The sequence below is a fragment of the Podarcis muralis genome, chromosome 17, assembly GCF_964188315.1.
Source record: "Podarcis muralis chromosome 17, rPodMur119.hap1.1, whole genome shotgun sequence".
In the NCBI taxonomy this organism is placed as follows: domain Eukaryota; kingdom Metazoa; phylum Chordata; class Lepidosauria; order Squamata; family Lacertidae; genus Podarcis; species Podarcis muralis.
In genome coordinates this window covers 20,565,880-20,587,314 of record NC_135671.1, presented here as the reverse complement: position 1 = coordinate 20,587,314, position 21,435 = coordinate 20,565,880, and the positions used below count along the sequence as shown (strand labels likewise).

Here is a 21,435-nt window from a genome sequence, read left to right as displayed (position 1 = left end):
TGGACGGAGGAAACACAACTGAATCTGTGGTTTTGTGCACATGATTAACATACAAATTATGGACTCCCTCTTCAAGACGTATGTTATGTATTCAGTGGCCTGTGTTTGCCTGAGCTTTAGTCTGAACTAGGATTCTGAGACCCTCCGTTCTGAGTTGATACATGATATCCAATCACATAGCATTTCAGGGTTTGGGCTACTGGCATTGGCTCTTAAGCTCTGAGTTACAATTCACAGCTTGGGAGTTTAGACAGCCAATCACGTTGAGTAGGAGTGGCCCAAGCCTTCAGGAATACATATAAGCAGTTGCTTTGCACCTGTTGTTCAGGTCTGTTTGCTCAATAAAGTTTTTTGCTACTATCACTATTTCTCATCTCATAGAAACCCACGCACACTTCCACGTGCATGTACTGAACCCATCTGAAGAAGACACAATTTTCATTTTGGGGTGTTGGGGGCAATGTGTGAGACACACTGTTTTGGAGATGTATGATATATACAAGAAATAATGTTTCATGTGTTTGCAGGTATTGTGACTGTATAAAGCTTTGTCTGAACAACACAAGTGTTCTAAGAATTTAAGTATGCAAGCACTACTTGCTTCCAAGTCAGTGAATATTCACTATAGATAAAGTAAGCATTTTGTTCTCTAATTAAAAAATTACATTATCAGTGCAAAAAAAAAAAAAAAAAAAAGTTAAATAGTAGAAGTAATGGTAGCATTGTGTTCTATTAACACCAGAGATTGTTTGTTTGTCTCCCTCTGTCTATTTCAGTTCTTTCCCACCCTGGTCAGAGCTTCAGCCAGGATTTTGTATATTTTAGTTAATGTCCCTTCTTGGCTCTTCTAAAATGCATGAAATGAAGTGCTCACAATTTTAGATGAAGTAATATCCATAACATTCTTGACCTACTTCCTGAAATTCATTCAGTCCACCTCACCATATGAGAAACAATGTGCACCTAGTGCTTAATTTGTCGTGAGCGGTACCAGAGCTTGGCACCTGCCAGTCCCTGCCAGACTGAAACTGGCTGTAGATCTCCGTTTCATTAGACAGTGCTGAATGCAGACTGCTGTTACACGTAACCATTTGGTAAGCTTGTCATCTTTATTGCCACACCATGTGATGAATGCTATGCTCCTTTGCTTTCCCAGTATCTGATCAGGTGTGCAAGTGTGATAACATTATCCTTTCCACTTGGCAAAATGATCAGTGATAAGGTGGAGTGGGCTTACTGGGGACTGCAGCTCTAGATTTTTGTTTTTGTTTTAGTGCAGGAACAATTACGTATGTCATCTGCCAGAGTGCAAAGGTAAGCAGCCAATTCTTCTTGATCTGGCAAGTGAACATAGTGATGATCAGGTGTTTAAGTTTGATTGAGACAGATTAGCACAGAGGAAGTCAGAGAAAGAACAACAGAGGTGGGATACTTCTTTCCCTTTCTTTGATGCGGTTCCCACTTCTTTCTAGCAGTTGAAATGGTAACATTTCTTGGCGAGAATATTTGCATCTTTAATTAAAAGTGCATTGTTACATTTCAGCTGTCTGAAAATGTTTCCTGAAAGCTCAGTGTGCTTCACAAGTTGTGCATAAACAGCAGAGTTTATTCCTAGGAAACTATGCATAGGACTAATCAGGGCTGTCTTAAGCATATGCAGTGCTGGGATGCAAAGACACCCCCCCCCCAGGTTGCCCAGACCCAGGTGTGCAGGAGGGCAGAGCTGGCCGGCCGCCTCAGCATCTTGCTGGCTCGTTCACCCCCGAACTCACGGCGCAGAGCCACTCGCAGCAGCAGAGCCCACCACAGCACTCCGACCAACAGGCGGGCTCTTCCCCGGACTCAACTCTCGGGCCCCAGACTCTCAGCCTGGTGCCCCTGAGAGCCCAGCGCCCGGGTGCCCTGCACCCCTAGCGCCTATGGATAAGATGGCCCTGGGACTAATGGTACATAAATTGAGTGCTATGCTACGTACTGTTACTCTCTGGGGATACACACACATACAATGCATATACCTGCATCTGCATTTTTGGACTCTTCTTGGGTCCATGGCTATTGGCACTTTTGGGGTACAGAGCTAAGCATGCTGTCAGTGTCTCCTTTACTTCAAACTTTTCCATAAAACACTGAGGATGATAGAAGTTCACCTTATATATTAGATCAGTATATGGGCAACAATGTGCTTCCTTCCTATCATACACAATCATGGCTGGGGAACAGAAAACCAGTTTCCACGCTTCTGTAGATAAAGGCCACCACAGCTGACCAGCATTCCAAATGAATACACTGTCGTAATTTACTGTGTGGTAAGTGTTTGTTAGTAATTATACTACCTGGCATAGTAAAAGCGTGCAAAATTAAGCAACTGTATAGCAACACTGAATTGCTGACGGCAAATTGGGTGGTGGAACTGAAAAGGGGAGCGCAAAGTCTACTCCAAACCCAAGAGAAGTATGTCTCTGTTAAGATGCCTGACCTGAAGACTGGGAGGAAATACAGAGAGGAAAATTGCACTTAAAAGCACCAGAAATGATATATGATGAAAAAACATCACCCTACATACGACGCTGTGGTCTAAACCACAAAGCCTAAGGTTGGTGGTTTGAATCCCCTCAATGGGGTGAGCTCCCATTGCTCAGTCCCTGTTCCTGCCAACCTAGCAGTTCAAAAGCACGTCAAAGTGCAAGTAGATAAATAGGTACTGCTCCAGCGGGAAGGTAAACGGCATTTCCATGCGCTGCTTTGGTTTGCCAGAAGCAGCTTAGTCATGCTGGCCACATGACCCAGAAGCTGTACGCCGGCTGCCTTGGCCAATAAAGCGAGATGAGCGCCACAACCCCAGAGTCGTCCACGACTGGACCTAACAGTCAGGGGTCCCTTTACCTTACATATATGCCATCTCTCCTGTCACTAGATATTGGGTATCTCTTGAGTATGAAAGCATTTACCTACTCCTACAGGCAGAGTTTTTGTCAACTACAGGTATATATTATTATTGTGTTGTTGTTTTTTAAAAAAAGCATGGGGGTACTGAATGCTTTTGAAGGAAACAAGTATATACACTGGGTGGGGGATAAGGAGCAAGGCTCAGTTCATTTTTATTTATGTGTGTATCCATTCACTTCATTTGTAGTCCATTTTCTCCAATAAGCGTGAAAAAGAAACATGCCATAATTGCACTGCAGAACAAGGGAGAGCAAATGGTAAATGGCTGCAAATGGTTCGCAGATAAGTGAGGTGATATATAACGAGGAATCGGAAGAAATGGCAGAAGAAGAAGAAAGGATGAGAAACCAATTTCATATATAATGTGCATTCCCTAAAGACAAGGCAAGGTGACTAAATAGGTTGTGAGAAGTTTCTTCAAAGTATGGAAAGGTCACTTGCACACCAGCCATAAGATCACAATCTCTCTGTGTATTTGAAACATGGCAACATCAGCAAATTAATATATCCACGGGGCATAGGGATTCCGGAAGTGCAAATTGGTGACTAATTTGGGCCTTACGGAAAGTTATCTGAATATAGCAGCGTCTTCCCCTGTTTCTCAAGCCTTGGACAAAGGTGCACATTAATTTTAATTTTCTCTGACTCACTTCATTTATCACTGGTTCTACCCTGGAGATTTTATATGCTTCAGATCAGATTATTCCAGGTCACGCTTGTTAAGAGTAGAAACTTTGATGTTAAGTGCTGAAATGTCTTGTCAAAATAGCTCTTCTTCTGTACTATTTGGATTGAGGTCCTTCAGTCAGCCAGCTTTGATAAAACGGGATATCCCTAGAGAAAGACGTCGATGAGGATTTTTTTAATATAAAGTTGCTTTCATCAGTGTTTTTGGCCTCTTTTTGCTACCCGTAGGTAACATCTGCCAAGACTTTCTTGAGCTTTAGTGAGATCACAGTTTGGAATCAGTATGTGACCCATTGAATGACTCATTTTTGAACAAAGATTATGAAGCTCACGAAAGGAATAAAACTTGTCCACTTGGTCAACTGATTTCCAGTTATTTTATTGTGGCCAAATGCTCTGCCTCTGCTTATTTGCAACTGATAGCGAGTCGAAATTGCTTTACTTCTGTTCGCGGAAGCCTCTATTGCAGGCTTCCTCAAACTTGGCCCTCCAGATGTTTTGAGATTACAATTCCCATCATCCCTGAGCACTGGTCCTGCTAGCTAGGGATCATGGGAGTTGTAGGCCAAAAACATCTGGGGGGCGAGTTTGAGGAAACCTGCTCTACTGGACCGAAACACCTCTTACCAACAGAAGGGGCCCTTCCACAAATGCAAAGATTCAGCTGGATCCAATGTACTGCTCTTTGGTTATTGTTCTATAAAACCGGGTGGTGGGGGGTGAGGACAGCATTTCCTCATGGTCAGCCTGCTGGGAGTCGCAGACCAGAAGTGAATGGTGCCAGAGGCGAAACTGGACAGAACAAAGGATAGAAAAGTTGGAAGTTTCTGCACGTGCTCACATCTCCCTATCCAAGCAAGGAAGTGCCATGACCACAGTTCAAGGACACATTTCCGGCATGCAAAAGTTCTTAAGAAGGGTATGGAGAAGGGGAAGTGAAGAGGACATGAGGCTTGGGAAAGGAACATGGCCTACAAAGAATTCCAAAGGTCAGACCTGGAAGGTGATGTTTATCCCCTGGGCCTGAGGTTCTCCATCTTTGCAATAGACTAGTGTTTTAAAATACTTGACCACATAATTTATCACTACTATGTGTCTGTTTGAATGCTATTTCCAATCCAAGTGTTCTTGTTGGTTTGTGCACATGCAGCAGTGGTCTGAAAAACCGTTGTCTTATTGGTACTTTTGGTAAATTTCCAATTGCAAAGTTGCCAACATGTTTACTGGCTATCTTGCCTACTGTGTGAGCAATCGGAATAATCTGCATGCACCTTGTAATGTCTTTGGGGAAACAGAGGTAGGAAAAAGGCAACTTTCTGAAAAAGAAGACACATTTCTCTGTCTAATAAGTATCCATTATATGAAAATTAAAGTCTGTAACAAAACATTTGTGTATTACTTTCGTTAATCCCAAATTACCTTTTTAATGAAATCAAGAAGTGGAACATAAATTGGTTAGCCTATGTTTTCTTGTGTTGTTGCTTTGCTATTTACAGATGTATTGTAATTTGGGGTAAGGCATAACAAACAGTTCCTTCTTTTACAAATGTAGCTAATTTAACAAGGCAGATTTCAGGATGAAAATGGCTATCAGCAGACAGGAATTCCACAGATGATGTTTCTTTGACATTTAAAACAGTTCCACATGGGGCACCGTTTTCTGAAGATGTAATTCCTGTCCATTGCTCTAGACACTTAAAACAAGTCAACGCAGGGACAGAAGCCCAGAAAGGATTTTGGATGTCCTAAAGCAGCCTTCCACAACCTGGTGCTCTCCAGCTGCTTTAGACTACAACTCCCATCAGCCCCAGCCAGTATGCCCAAGGCAAAAAAAAAAAAAAAAAGAAAAGAAAAAAAGAAAGAAAGAAAGAAAGAAAGAAAGAAAGATGGGAGTTGTAGTCCAGCAACATCATTCTTTTAGCATCATCATAAATGTACATTTCGTCCAACAAACAGTTTAGCTTTCCAACATAACACATAATCTGGATGGTAGGAAATTTTGGACTAAGGTGGTTAGGTAAAAATATGAGCAGAAGTATTTACACTGTATTTCAGAGGAATTTGCTAAAGGCAAAAATGGAAAGATGCATCAATAATAATAATAATAATAATAATAATAATAATAATAATAATAATTTATTTATACCCCACCCATCTAGCTGGGCCTCCCCAGCCACTATGGGCAGCTTCCAACAGAAGATTAAAATACAGTATAATTCATCAAATATTAAAAACTTCCGCAAACAGGAAATATTATAACATAGCTTCACAGAATGCATTGTGGGAGAAGATGGCTGCCCAGGTAGCCACTAATTGTTGGGGGAAATTTCTGTAAATGAAGAACAGTATTTAAGTCCCACTTCTGCTGACCATGCATTTACTGCTAAGGTATCCTGACTCCAAAAAGGTTTTCAAAAACTTTTGCCTGCCTCCCACTAATGCGGTTAAAGGATGACCTCCCACTTTCATAGCTCATCAGTAGAGTTATGAAAGTGGCAGGATATTTTTTCACTCAGCGCTATACAATATGAAGTACATAAAGACTTGTTTCTACGGAAGGCATAAGCAAGAGAAAACTGTTGATGTACTGTTAGCGAAACTTTCTGCTGTGAAAGTAATCAAATTTCCAGTCATTTAGCTTTGCTTCCATTTGTTGCATCATTACTTATCATTATGAAGGCTTGTGCTGAACTCTTAGGATGTCTCTTAATCTTTTTTTCCAAAGAAACAGCCTCTTTAACACCAAAAAGGGCAAAATGTCCCATCGAGGTCCCAAATGTCACATATTTTTTCTCTAGTTGGGGCCATCTCGGGCAACAAGCTTTTACCGCAGTTCACTCAAACGAGGCCTTTGACTATGTCATTCTAAAAATAGCTGCATATAGCGGCCTTCCATTAATTCTTAACTTTTTTATTTGGGGGGGGGGGGGAGGAAGAAAATAATTTCCAGCTCATTTTGTTTACAGCACATATTGGACAGACAGTGTCACCTTGAAGACCACTTCCCCCCCGGGGCAAACTGTGCTCTTGTTTAGATCCAATGTTAAGTTAAAGTTACTCTAATGATTCGCAAGGTGAGGTTGGGGGTGTTGGCCTCTGCACATATTCAGGCAAATAGGTATACTGAATTCACTGTAGGGTCCTGAGGCCGTGTTCCCCCTTTACAAATTTAAAATAGGATCTAAATGGGATATGCACAAGCACATTCCTATATGTATACACACCCAATCTTATCTACACTTTATATTTCTGACTCATGAGTTAAATATCACATGTGTCAAGGGTATGCATAAAGTAACATGTATGTGTATGTGTATGCGCTATTTGGGCATATCCGTGGGGTGACGCATGCATATGAACCTGTGTTCTCCTAAATTTGTTCAGCAACTCAAAGAGATTCAGAAAACAGTGGTACCTCGGGTTACATATGCTTCAGGTTATATATGCTTCAGGTTATATATGCTAACCCAGAAATAGTACCTCAGGTTAAGAACTTTGCTTCAGGATGAGAACAGAAATTGTGCTGCGGCGGCGTAGCGGCAACGGGAGGCCCCATTAGCTAAAGTGGTGCTTCAGGTTAAGAACAGTTTCAGGTTAAGAATGGACCTCTGGAACGAATTAAGTACTTAACCCAAGGTACCACTGTATTTAGTGGAGTATTTTATGTACGTCTGTGTTGGTGTTTGGGACTGCAGGAGCTTCCTGTCCCCAATCGGAAGCCGTGCCTTGGTTTCCAAATGTTTTGGAAGTTGAACAGACTTCCAGAACAGATTCCGTTCAACTTCCAAGGTACCACTGTATATACCATATATAAACCTGCTCAGATCATTTCTAAAAGGATTAAAAATGCTTGTAAACAATCTTAAGCAGTGTATACAAAATAATAAAATGCATACTATACAGAATAAAACTATATAAAACCTGCATAAAATTCTACAGCTGACCAATAATATATGTGATCAATGTCTCTGCAGTCATACCTTGGGTTGCGAATGTGATCCGTGCGGGAGGCAAGTTCGCAACCCACAGCGTTCACGTCTGCGCATGCATGTGACACGATTGGGTGCTTCTGTGCATGTGCGTGATATCATTTTGTGCTTTTGCGCATGCGCGAGTGCCGAAACCCGAAAATAACCCATTCCAGTACTTCCGGGTTCAGCGCGGTCCGCAACTCGAAAACGCGCAATCCGCAGCATTCGCAACCCGAGGTATGACTGTAATCTGAAAATGCTTGGGTGAATTCTAGCTGATATTAAAACCAAAAAACTTCTGGCACATGGCACAAGACAGGTGCCACCATGCTAAAGGTCCTACCAAGTAGCTGTAAGATGGATTTCAAGACCACGCAACACCGAAAAGAGGGCCTCTTCAGATGAACTCAGTGACTGAGCAAGCCTGTAGGGGACTTTGTTTTATTTATTAAATACATAAAAATGCTTTTCAATAAATATTTCCTGGGCATCTTACAACAAAACAGTATTAACTATATAATATATAAGTACAATGTTTCCAAAATGAATACAGCATGTAGGGTTTGGGTTAGGGAGAACGATTGTATGTTTGAACAACAGAATATACAGTGGTACCTCGCAAGACGAATGCCTCGCAAGACGAAAAACTCGCAAGACGAAAGGGTTTTTGGTTTTTTGAGTTGCTTCGCAAGACAAATTTCCCTATGGGCTTGCTTCGCAAAATGAAAACGTCTTGCAAGTTTGTTTCCTTTTTCTTAAAACCGTTAATACAGTTGCGACTTGACTTCGAGAAGCAACTCATAGCACGTGGTGTGGTAGCCTTTTTTGAGGTTTTTGAAGACTTTGGTGATTTTTGAAGCTTTTCCAAAACTTTTCGAAACCGTGCTTCGCAAGACGAAAAATTCACAAGACGAAAAAACTCACAGAATGAATTAATTTCGTCTTGCGAGGCACCACTGTAATAGGGCTTCCTAATCCAATCAAGGCACATGAAGAGGAGCAAGTTTGTGCCTCCCTCCCTCAATATTCTCATATGCCTGCCTCTCTGTTTCTTCTTCAGACTTTCACACTGAAGCCTTTGAAAAACATCCTATGGGCAGAAAGCACAATATGTTTAGGCTGTTTTCATATGCTTGGTTTCCTGGTTTAAATATGGTCAGCAGGCCATGGAGTCTGAATCTGTGTGCGCTGGGTTTTGCACAAGCAGGCCACATTCAGAGTACAGCCCTATGTGGATGTTCTAGGGTGTTTGGGCCGATGTGAGTGCTCCCACTCTCCTCTGAGCATATGAGGCACATGGGTGAAAGATGCACAGGGTTAGTGGTTAGGGATTAGGAGTTAGGGGTTAGGGTTAGATTCTGCCCCAGATTCTTCTGACTGGGTCTGCAAAAAAAGGTATGGATTTCTATATTGTTAGCTATTCTAAAATGATTGTTTAAGCTATGTTTCGTTATGCCAGCATACATGGTGCTTTGCGATCCACAAAAGGCATGTCTCTGTTAATGCAACACTACCAATCTCATCTAGGATTTGTGCTGAAACTCTCATTGATGCCTCTGCCTCTGATTGTTGCGTTAAAAAAACAACAACAAAGCTCCCATACTCTCTCACACAACGATAAGTCAGTAATTAGACATAGTGGATTTGTACAAAACACAAAAGACCTCTCCTGCAAAAACTGGTACTCCCTTTGTATCTTAATTTGAATACAATCCACACTCCCTCTGGTTAGGCATTTCTGATTTATCTGTTTCCTTGGCAAAATCTGGAGATTTAAATCTTCATGAAAAATGAAATACAACATAGGCAGCCTTAGCATTCCCTTGTGGACGAGGAAACCACCTCAACAGAATTCTCTTCTGCTGTTATAAGGAGGCAAAATGAGAAGCTTATTATATAAGTGACGGTTTTTATAACCTTGTCGGCTTTCATGAAGATTCAATTTTGGAAATGACGTCATTACTGCCATGGTAAGAGTGAATACCTGCATGCTGGATAAAATGGTGATTCATTGTAAGGATGGCAGCAAAATGAGAACATATTACTTATGGGGAAGCATCCAGAGTTAAATTAACACATTTTGCTAGGATTTCAGTGATTGTGGATAAACAAGTCATGGGAGCTTTTCTTTTTACCCAATAACTGAACTCACTGTTCAACAAGGACAGCAAACAAGGAAAAAATATTGCAACAGAAGTAGCACTAATCGTTAAAAACTGTATGTAATTAGATCACGTCATTTGCGGAAAACAGGAAGACTCACTTGCTAACTTGCTAAGAAAGTTAAGTTGTTTCTGTGGAAAATACTAGCACCTTTCTATCGTAGATATCAGCTACAAACCTGCTGATATATTAGCAAGCTCCTCTGTTTTAAGGGCAGTGGTTCCCTCCACCTAACATTAGACAGGCACACAATCAGAGACACCCCACTCTCACCATTTCAATAGCCTTTGATCTCCATGATTAGCATCCACTTCCCTCACAAGTAATGTAAATATACACATTACCATAAATAAGCAAATTGCTGTAAGTCCGCTTGGAAGAAGTAATGGCTTCCAGGAAAGAGAGCAATTACAATTTTCAGATCTCTCTCTCTCTCTCTCTCTCTCACTGGGACTTTTGATTTTCTGCCTTATGTTATTGACCCAAGCTGTTCATGCTTCATTAAGACAAACAGCAGTTTTGCTACTGGCTTCATTGCAGACCCTCCAAGTGCCCCTATTTTCCAGGGACAGTCCTGGATCTACAGAAGATGTCCCAGTTTCTGATGTGATCCCAGAATGTCCCTCTTTTCTTTGGGTGTCCCTATTTTCATCAGAGAAATGTTGGAGGGTATGGAATTATACAACAGCCACCCACCCACACCCTGAGCCAAGGAGATAAGAAACTATATAATCTTTAAAAAACATCTGGAAGCAGCCCTGTATAGGGAAGGTTTTTAATGTTTAATGTTTCATATGTTTTTATATATGCTGGAAGCTGTCTAAAATGCCACGGGCAACCCTGTCATATGGGTGGGGTATGATGATGATGATGATGATGATGATGATGATGATGATGGAATAGAACCAAACCGAATATTCTGAACATTTATTTCCCCTTTAATCTTAAGGTTCAGACCATTTCTAAAACAACTTTCCTTCCTTTTAACTATCTTCTTATATTTGGCTCTGGTACTTGCATCTAACTTGAAGCTGGAATATAAAACAAATATAGGATCATGCTTTGCTTACATGTCAAGTCAAGGGCATATTCCTATTGACAGTGGAAAGCTGAGGTTCATAAAATGCCCTTTGTGCAGTAGATGCAAGCTAAGTACAGCCATGGACCAAAACAAGTGCGCTGGTGGTCACATAATCCAATATCAGCAAAGGAAGAAACAAGATAGAAATACAAGTTTACTGATCTGATATCAAATTGAAAAATAGTTCAAAATGTTATCATTTCCTTTATTCAACAATATGCTTAAACCAGATACATCTAGGGGAGATGAGATAAACAACAGAGTTAGCAAAGTAATATTTTGCTTTGAGAGCCTACAGTGCTTAGCTAGAAAGAATAATATAGAGGGAGAATCTGCAGGAGTCCCTCTACATTTTAGACTCAGTGTTTGACTACTAAATTTTGTGTACAAGGAATTAACCCACCAGGGAAAAAAAACAAAGTATCACATGGCATGAGGGTCATATTCAAGCTGTGTAGAGACCCTTATGTGTACAGCTGTGTACAAATGGTCTCAAAATTCTCCACCCTATGCATGGGGAGAGAAAGTGAGTGGACCATTAAACAGAATTGCTCCAATGTTTTTGGTGAGGTGGCTGTAGACCAGCTTTATTTTTCCCTAAGGGTTTTTGTGGCGGCGGCAGCTGTCTCTGTAAGAATGAGCAAGAACTTCAAGAGTAACGTATTGGCAGCCTGGCTACCCCCCCCCCCCATATTCCACCATGTCCCTGACCTAGTGTTGTTCCAGGGCCTTTGTGGTGGTGGTGCAGAATGTTTGTTGTCACCAGAGGTGCCAGCTTCTCCAGAGGAATGGGGCCCCCGGCATGACATTGCATGATGTTGCAAGGAGCCTGGGGTGGAGCGGAACGCTCTCTCAAATTTGAGAGGGACCAGCCCCCTCAAAAAATATATTCAGGGGGCTGAAACTGCCTTGGTCTCTAGGAGTCGGCGCCTACGGTTGTCACAAAAAATGGTAGGGGGATATTTAATGAAAATTCTGCAAAGTAGCCTATGTAGGATGGGTAAGAAAAAGAAAAAAAAATCAGAAGAAAGTATTTTGCTAAGTTTCAGTTCAGCACTAGAGTTTTCAACACCCTCATTATCTGCACCAAGCATCTGATTTCCTTTAAGGCTAAATACAGGGGCAATGTGGTCTTCACTGATCCACTGCAGACTAATGTCATCCTAGCTTTTCAAAAACAAATAAGTGAATTACATGCCACACAGGAGTTCAAATCCATGTGGATTTAAGGGGACGCAGGTGGCGCTGTGGGTTAAACCACAGAGCCTAGGACTTGCCGATCAGAAGGTCGGTGGTTCAAATCCCCGCGACGGGGTGAGCTCCCGTTGCTCAGTCCCTGCTCCTGCCAACCTAGTAGTTCGAAAGCACGTCAAAATGCAAGTAGATAAATAGGTACTGCTCCAGCGGAAAGGTAAACGGCGTTTCCATGCACTGCTCTGGTTCGCCAGAAGCAGGTTTGTCATGCTGGCCACATGACCCGGAAGCTGTACGCCGGCTCCCTCGGCCAATAAAGTGAGATGAGTGCCGCAACCCCAGATTCGGTCACGACTGGACCTAATGGTCAGGGGTCCCTTTACCTTTACCTTAAACCACTGTAGAAGTTAAATTGAAAGGTGGTATATGAATGTTAGCAGTTAATAATACTTTTGTTGTTATTATTAGGACTTGCAATGGTTTGCAAAAGGTAATTATGGGCTTGCTTGCTTTCAAATACAAATGTAAGACAAACTATATGGGGACAAACCCCTAGCAGAGACACACCTCACTATACACTCTATCCATTCATAGGTCCACATTGTCTTTCACTGCATTATCAGAACTATTTGTTTCAAACATTTTTAGAGCCTGTAAATTATATGTACTTCAACCTGGATTAAGTAGAATGGTTTTTCTTGATTTGAAGTGTATTGATGTCTAGCCATCAGCTGAAATGGGTCACATGGTCTCATCCCAGTTAAATAGATTGTCGCTAGCAATCAAAGGTCTATGGCCCTTTATGAACTCACTCCTGTTATTGTAGATTTCATTATTGTACTGCTCCTGCCATTAATCTATCTTCCTCTGCATCAGGATTTGTTTGCCTGCTCATATTATGAAGCCCCTTCAAATCGCTCTCTGTTCCACCCTGACGGGAGAAAATCTAGGAACTGCTTCTCCAACATAGCACCGTAGGAAGATCAACAGGCTATTTTAAATCTTAAGATCATCTTGGATTTTTAATATCAGTGTTTAGCTTGGAAAGAGCTGAAATGAAATGTTTAATATTTCTAACTTTGAAGATATTTATCAACACTCTAATGTATTTGTTAAGCATGGCAATGGAGCCATTTTGCATTTTATTGGGTTCTTTGAGAATTATCTTGAAGGACTTAGCAGTTTGTGTCCTGTCATAATGAGCCACAAAAAGTCCAGAAAGGTGTTCATGCTTCCTGATGCATAAGGCCTCAACTCCTTGCAATAATACTTCTCATTCATGCCTTCTTAAAGCTTTTTCTTGCTCCTCACATACGGAAACTCTCTTACCCAAAGCCCAAGGACTATTGAGGTTGACCAAATAAAGCTAGGCTGGACAATGTGTTTTGGCATGCCTTTCCTGTTTTCTTCATTGCTTCCTCTGCAGATGAGATAAAGGAAGTGGCATTTGAATGTACATTTTGGTGAATGCTATTGTGTATACATTTGGTGTGTTCACAGAGCATGAATGAAGATGAAGCTAGGAGAGGTAGGCATGGGAGTAGTAGGGGCAAGGTAATATGCATATAATTCTCAAGTGCTGAATGTCAGAAGATGATGCCACCTTGAAAACTAAGATTCCACTATTCCAAGAACCAAGATTCCACACATAGTATTGAGCATCAGTTCACACACTTGCAATGAGCTACTTTTGCCATTTGGCCAGTCACCCCACTTTTATGAATAATCATTTTGAGGTCTTCACAATTTCTTTTTGTTTCTACTACGTGAATAATTTGACATAATCCACAAACCTGGCCACTGCTAAACCCTAACTCCACATAATTCATGAGCCTGTTGAAAAGCACCAGTCCCAAGCTAGATTTTGGGGGACCCCATTTCTTGCATGTCTCCAGGGTGAAAACTGTCCATTAGCAATCTCTGTCTCTCTTTAGAGTCTACACGTGGATCCTGGATGAACACATCAAGCCATGGACTTCAGTACCACCTCTACACTGATGATAACTGAGTTTTATCACTTGATCTCAGAACTTTTTCCTTCAAGTTGATTCACACATACAACTCCCTGTCTGATATTTTTGCTTGGACATTTCATCACCTTCTCAAACGCAGTATCTTCAAAAACCAAACTTCACACATCTCCTTCAGATATGACTCTTAATGCTAAACTCTGTTTCCATTGACAACATCACCATACACCCCACTGAAAAACCTGCTTGGGTGCTCAAATCCCCTTTGCAATTATGTCAGGGGAAGTAGTGATTAGCATGCTAGTCTAGCCCCCCACTGTTACTGGCCCCATCAACCTTCACAAATTGCAGGTCTGTCTTCCAGGATTCTAAATCACATGGAAAGCTTCCTCAAAGTAAATAAGGCATCTCATTGCAAATATTCACTTTCCCAGCATGTGGAAAGGCAGTAAAGGCCATCTTAGGGATGCAACACAGGAGGCAGTGCCAAAAGTCTCATTCCTGCCTTCCCCCTTATCATGTGAGTCTTAAACACCTGAAGGCTTTATCTTTGTCTTTGACAACAATCTTATTTTGCAAATGAATTACAATACATTATTGTGAAGCACCATAGATATTACTAGTAAAGGTTTGGTAAAACATAACATGCAAAGCGTACGGAACCAATAAACTCTCTCATAAGTGATTCTAGCCATTCTACAAATATCTAAAAATATTTCTAGATATAATTTGAGGAGAAGAAACATATAATCTTCAAAGCTTCTTTCTACTTTCTACTTCAATTCAACTTCTAGATTTTGCCCGGAAATTCCCACTTTGAGATTAAGCATATCCCCCACCGTCATAAAATAAAGCAGCTGTAAAAATCTTACTTTGGTGTTGTTAGATTCTGGTGTTGTATAGACTTCTCACCTAAAAGAAAAGAAAAGAAACAAGGTTTCATAATCTATATTCTCATTATTCCAGCATCAAAACAAATTGTGTCGTTATTTTACCCAATGAAATCACAAGTGCTAAGACATAAACTACATGAAAAAATTATAGTCAAGACATAATAGCAAAAGATATAAGCAAAAATTTCAGCTTATAAAGAGAAGAAGAGAAGAGAAGAGTTTGGATTTGATATCCCGCCTTTCACTCCCTTTAAGGAGTCTCAAAGCGGCTAACAATCTCCTTTCCCTTCCTCCCCCACAACAAACACTCTGTGAGGTGAGTGGGGCTGAGAGACTTCAAGGAAGTGTGACTGGCCCAAGGTCACCCAGCAGCTGCATGTGGAGGAGCGGAGACGTGAACCCGGTTCCCCAGATTACGAGACTACCGCTCTTAACCACTACACCACACTATTTTACTTCATTTATTTCCATTTCTGAATTATACAACTCCGCGAGTTGATATCATTATTATTTGTAATCCCGATGCATTGAAGAAATCATATAAGTGATTTATTTAGATTGGAGAGATTCAATCTATTATCCTGTTAACTAGCAGGGGAAAGTGTGTGTGTGTGTGTGTGTGTACACAAACACACACCTGTATATCCTGTTCAGCAGTGCTCTAGGACATGGGTAGGCAAACTAAGGCCTGGGGGCCGGATGCAGCCCAATTGCCTTCTAAATCCGGCCCACAGACGGTCCAGGAATCAGCATGTTTTTACATGAGTGGAATGTGTGCTTTTATTTAAAATGCATCTCTGGGTTATTTGTGGGGCATAGGAATTCATTCATCCCCCCCCCGAAAAAAAATATAGTCCAGCCCCCCACAAGGTCTGAGGGACAGTTGACGGCTCCCTGTTGAAAAAGTTTGCTGACTCCTGGAGTCTAGGACAAGTTGTCAGTAGTGTGGAAAGCAATTGGGAGGTATTGTTTTTACAAAACAATACTGTAATGTGTATTTTGACTTCTTTTTGAGATACAAGCACAGTGCAAAGGTAAAAATTGAACTTGGAACTCCATCCTACTAGGAGAAGTCCCCTTCATTTTAAAATATCTTATGTTTCATTGGGTCAGGATCCTTAAGCACCAGCCGATTCCTGTCCTATATCTTCCCAACTTTATTTTCTTCAAGGCCTGATGTTTATCTTGTCCTCTCCAGGATATTGACATAGCCTCTTCCTGCCTGCAGTTCCCTGAACTCCGTGGCATTCAAGCATCTTGGCAAAATCAGGTTTCCCTGCCATGGCAAAGCTCCTTTTGTAGCATGTTACAGTGTAAATTTTAAGATAACTAGGCAACAAGTAATATTTATATGATGGTACATTTGTACTGCTACACAGCGAGATGTTTTGATATATATTATGTTTGTATTTAAGTCACAGTTCTTAAATAGTGTTGTCTATTTTTAGTCTTAAACTGAAAAACAGATAGGAGAAATTATACATAACAAAGGAATCATCCCAGTTACTCAAAAAGGTTGTTTTGCGCTGGGAAATTAATTGACTAAATTTGTATTCAAAGCAGCAAGGGAACAAATTAGACTGCAGGTAAGGAAAGACTGTGACATGCTTTTGCTAAAGGTTTCTAAGCATGATATTCTATTTTGGCTTGGTGTCACTAGAAACCAAAATGACACCCAGTGGTGTAGAAGCTTACACATGATTCCTAAGGACTGCACCAGTTGCCAGGTGTAAATGGCTTGCATTAACCTGACAAAAATATATATAAATATGGTGATAGCAGCAGGCTGTTAGGATGACAGCCTTCTGAAAAACTGGCTGATCGGGCTCTCCTCCCCTCTCCTTCAATTGCATTCTAGCAATGGCAAAGTGACTGGAATATTTCCTGCCCCTTTCTTTTGTTCAAGCTGGTTCAGCCATTTATTTCAGGTCCTACTGCAGAATTCCCCCTGTGCTCTTTCCAGCTAAACTGTATGCTTAACTCAGTAACGAGGATGTCATTAAACAAAAACGCTGTGCTTCTGAAGAGGTGAAACCAAGTTGTTGATCCTGGAATATCCAAAGGATAAGCAGTAGCTGAGGCCCACACATTTTGGTTTGGCTTATTAGCAGACCCTAATTTGTGGCTATCGCTGACTCCACTCCATGCGTTGTTCCCTACACATGCCGGAGAAATTAGGGATCGGAGAGGTGGGGTCACTGACTTTGGAGCTGGCTGAGGAAGTTAAAGTGTCCCTTGCTGCTACTTCCCTTCCCAAAGCAGTGTGACCAGAGCTGGATCTAGACATGTCAAAGACACAATTCAGTTAAACCAGGCATCCCCAAACTGCAGCCCTCCAGATGTTTTGGCCTACAACTCCCATGATCCCTAGCTAACAGGACCAATGGTCAGATATGATGGAAATTGTAGTCCAAAACATCTGGAGGGCTGAAGGTTGGGGATGCCTGAGTTAAACATGTTGTAAACTCATACAGGGAAATCCGGTAGGGAAAGACAGGACTCCACAGCGCCATCTGGTGCCACGGTGTTGAATTGCATATACAATGCGTATAAAACACTTTTTCTCTACCAATCTAGCTGAGTCCATGGTAGACCCTCCTTGGATCCAGTGGACAAGTGGCTTTTTTTGTGTGTAGCAATTTTGGAAACTGTTACAACTCTGGCGTCAGAGTCCCTGTCATCAGAGAATGAATGGACACTGGTAAGATGTTCCTTCCATTTGATCTTATCATTCATAGCCATAGGGGAGGAAGCTGATTCCCCAAAGCCTGACATTAAGCCTGGATTAGCATTTCACATCCCGTTGTGCATTGGTATGCTGTGTTAAGTCATGGTTAGTGATCTGTTAACAACCCTCTATGCAGCAGAGTAGGCTGAAAGCAAAGAGTAAGGTTACCATAACTTCCGCCATAGAGCTTCAATATGCTGATGGCAATGTAGAGGATGACCTTCAAACCATCCTAAATAGCTTTGCAGAAGCTTACAAAAAGCTTGGCCTATTGCTCAACATCCCAAAAACCAAAGTGCTGCACCAACAAGCACAAAACAACTCCTCTGAAGTACCACAAATCCAACTTAATGGTGTAACATTGGAAAATGTTGATCACTTTCCCTACCTGGGCAGCTATCTTTCTACAAGGACCTGCATTGATGCTGAAATCCAGCATCGTCTGAGCTCTGCGAGAACAGCTTTCTCCTGATTGAAGTGCAGAGTGTTTGAGGACCAGGACATTCATAGCGAAAGCAAAATGCTTGTTTAAAAAGCTATTGTACTACCAACTTTACTGTATACTTGTGAAACACAGAGCACTTATAAACACCATCTCCAACTCCTCAAAAGATTTCATCAATGGTATCTCTGAAATTTTTTACATATCACTTGGGAAGACAGGCAAACTAATGCCAGTGTACTGGAAGAGGCAAAGATCACCAATGTCAAAGCAATGATTCTTCAACATCAACTTCATTAGACTGGTCATGTTGTTCGGATGCCTGATTATGGTCTTCCAAAGCAACTACTCTATTTCGAACTTAAAAAGGGAAAGCATAATGCCGGTGGTCAACAAAAGAGGTTTAAAGAGTCTCTCAAAGCATATCTATTATTTTTTTAAAAAAAGTAGTATAAACCCTGACAATTGGGAAACACTGGCCTGCAAGTGCTCCAGTTGGAGAACAGCCTTTACCAAAGGTGTCATGGACTTTGAAGATGCTCGAACCCAGGACGAAAGGGAGAAACGTGCTAAGAAGAAGGCACATTTGGCAAACCCTCACCTTGATCATCTCCCACCCAGAAACCTATGTCCCCGCTGTGGAAGGACGTGTGGATCCAGAATTGGCCTCCCTCCACAGTCACCTCCAGACTCACTGTTAAGACCATGTTCATGGAAGACAATCTTCATGGAAGAAGAAGAAGAAGAAGAAGAAGAAGAAGAAGAAGAAGAAGAAGAAGAAGAAGAAGAAGAAGAATGCAGCAGAGATGAGAAAACCATACACTTCATTGCATTCCATCCTGGACTCCTTTAATCTTCTTTCCCTTCTCTGGTGTTAAGACACATTCCCTCTGGCAGAACTAAAAAAATGCTTAAAGTGAAATGATGAAACAGATACTGAGGATGCAACTGAACAGACGGTCCTCTTAATTACTGTGTGTCACAATCATAACAGACATTCTTCCAAAAGTAGAAGTTAGAATGTTAGTGTGGCTGCCTTTGGGGCAATTTGCATAGTATTACCAATAAGGCTTTGTGCTAGAAACCTGTCTGTCTTATTCACTGTATTTTTATTTTTTTAGCTCACCAGTTGCAGATCAGATTACAGAGAGGAAGGACACCGGCATGAATCCTCCCCCCCCCTTTCTTTTACCTTGTAGGAAGAGAACATGATTGCAGTCTCACTCAGAGCTCACTATATTTACATCCTGATGGTACTGTAAAAGCTCCTAATGTTCCAGTCATATGCAGATATTACAGGAAAAGGATTTAGTGATTTGCAGGTACTATGCTGTCAACAGCGGTAATAATGGGAAGGTGTGCAATTGCAGGGAGCCGAAAACCAGACATTTGATGAAACAGCTGCAATACTGTGCTTGTGTGGCTGATGGAAGGACTTTCCTCTTTGAAGCCCTCCTTCGCTCCACTCCACAGTCGCTTGCACTTTCCAGTTGTTTGCACTGCTTCTGTGTTCTTGCTGGGGACATGGCAAAAGCAACTGGAGAATCAGATCTCTCCCAAACACCTGCTTCGAGTTTCACACCAAGCTCAGAGGTAAGAGTTGAAGTTCCGAGGGCGATGAGAGCCTGTGGCTGCTCTTCTGTCATGGAGGCTTATATCTGCAAACTTAGCTTTGACTGACACATTATTTCCTCTGTGCACCCCAATCTATTTTCTGGCTCACTAAGCTTATAAAACTCTGCCTAAATTCCCCCTCTCAGCCTGTTCTGTAATCCTGTGAACACATTGTCTTCCTGTTCACTCCTTCAACCAGCAAGTGCCAGCTGTTGGGTCCTGGAAACAATTTTATTTACGTTCAGGGCGGGAGAAGATGCTGATGTTCAGAAAGCTGTGAAAACTGCAAGATGTTGTGCCTGCACAGAAGTGTTTTGAGTCAGGCTGTTTGACTTAGGCAGGGAAAGTATTAGGGATTCCGTCAATCAGCATGCAGTCAAACTCCCTTTAGATCTGTTCACTGAGAAGAGATGAAACCAGTTGCACACATAGTCTGTGAAGCTAATCCAGTTTTGATTGTTATGCTTATGCCTTAAAGGGGTCCTGCTGAGAACCTAAAATAACTGGAATGAAAATAAATTTATTATTCATAATATAATCTGCCATATTGAAACCAGCACATTTTTAGCCCCTGTTTTCTTTAAAGGTGAAAGAAGAACGCAGTGCACATAGCCTTTCAAGGCTTCCCTACACAATTATTTTTATCTTCCTCTTTTTTCTTTCAGGGGAGAAAATAATAATAACTAAAAATTAAATTTTAAGTGGTACCTTTAAAATGTCATGTAATTTCTGAACACATAGGCTCAGCAGTGGCTAATTAAAATATTTAGATGTGCCCCAATCCAGCCAAGGAGCAATGGTACATGGAAGCAGCTTCTGTGTGCTGATTCATTTGCTGGTTTGAGAACTACTCATGCAGATTTGATGTAGCATCTGAATCTGATTTTCCCAATCCCAGCACCATGGGGTTCATACTGGCTCTCCTAGTTCTGTGCATTTGGCACCCTGAACAAGCGTGATGAAAATCATAACTCAAAGAGTGACAAATACAAAAGTTGCCTTTTGCTTACATACTTACTCTCCATATTTCAGCTGGCATTCATTCTGTTGTAAGCTACTCAATTTCAACAGGACTACTTAGGAGGAAACTGTTTTAAGCCTGCATCCCAGGGTATTTGTTTTCAGAGATGTAATTAAAAGATGTGCCTGCACAGGGCATTCGTTATCAAGCACTGTGCATGAATAGTTTAGATGAGAAATGTAAATGAGAACTCTACAGGAATCCCCTTGTGAATAGAGGCTGGGGAATGCGTATAGTATTTTACTTCTTAGGCCATTATGTGCCAGGAGTAAGTGCTGACCCAATTTTTGTTATTCCCAGAAATAATGCTCCCTTGGAGAGAGCAGCAGAGAAAGAGGGCATCCCATTTGCCATGTATTATGGGTCTACCAGGATGAAAGTGAAAATGTGTAATAAGCTATGTTAATTCTGCCCCCTGCTTTCTCATGCTGTCTGAAAATAGGTGTGATTCAAGGACAGCACAGGTGCTCACAGTATGTGTTCTCTCAAGAAATCAGCTACTGTTATGAACTTCTACCTAATAGCAAAAAAGGCTCATGAGCTTGAGGGGTGCAATTGCACTGGGGTGGGGTGTATTTAGAGTGTGGAGAGCTCAGGCACCATCCACTCTCCCTGTTTAGCAGTTCCTCCATCCTCACACAACAATTCAACTCCTTAGCTCTCCATTGCGCCCATGAAAACCATGGCAGTTCTGCTCCTTCCCTCTCACTAAGCCCCCAGCAACA

At 41.5% G+C, this 21,435-nt stretch overlaps 1 protein-coding gene across 27 annotated transcripts in view; it reads right to left on the bottom strand.

Moving 5' to 3' along the window:
* PTPRD (protein tyrosine phosphatase receptor type D) overlaps nucleotides 1-21,435 on the bottom strand; it is a 1,167,048-nt gene that overhangs the window by 462,315 nt on the left and 683,298 nt on the right. For all 27 annotated transcript variants that reach the window (XM_077921375.1, XM_077921383.1, XM_077921379.1 and 24 more), the window contains one exon: nucleotides 14,885-14,924. The gene's annotated coding sequence lies outside the window, so the exon portion shown is untranslated. The remainder of the gene's footprint in view (nucleotides 1-14,884; nucleotides 14,925-21,435) is intronic.